The sequence below is a fragment of the Myotis davidii genome, unplaced genomic scaffold (genome assembly GCF_000327345.1).
Source record: "Myotis davidii unplaced genomic scaffold, ASM32734v1 scaffold496, whole genome shotgun sequence".
NCBI lineage: Eukaryota > Metazoa > Chordata > Mammalia > Chiroptera > Vespertilionidae > Myotis > Myotis davidii.
Genome location: NW_006289398.1, coordinates 7164603 through 7164831, shown reverse-complemented (window position 1 = coordinate 7164831; position 229 = coordinate 7164603).

Below are 229 nucleotides of genomic sequence, written 5' to 3'. Positions count from 1 at the left end.
TCCTCAAGGCATCCCCGCCCCCGGGGAGGAGCCAGGCCCTGCCGCTGCCGATTTGACCAGCACTCAGGGTGACCCTGATGTCGGAGCCTCCGTGTCAGGCCTGCGGAGTTCACAAAGGCCCCCTTTTCACAGGCCCACGGAAAGTGACACGAAATTCGCACGGCCAGGACCGGAGAGGGAAGGGGCTGTGTGCTGGAGGAGGGCAGGAGGACGTGAATTCGCAGTCCCT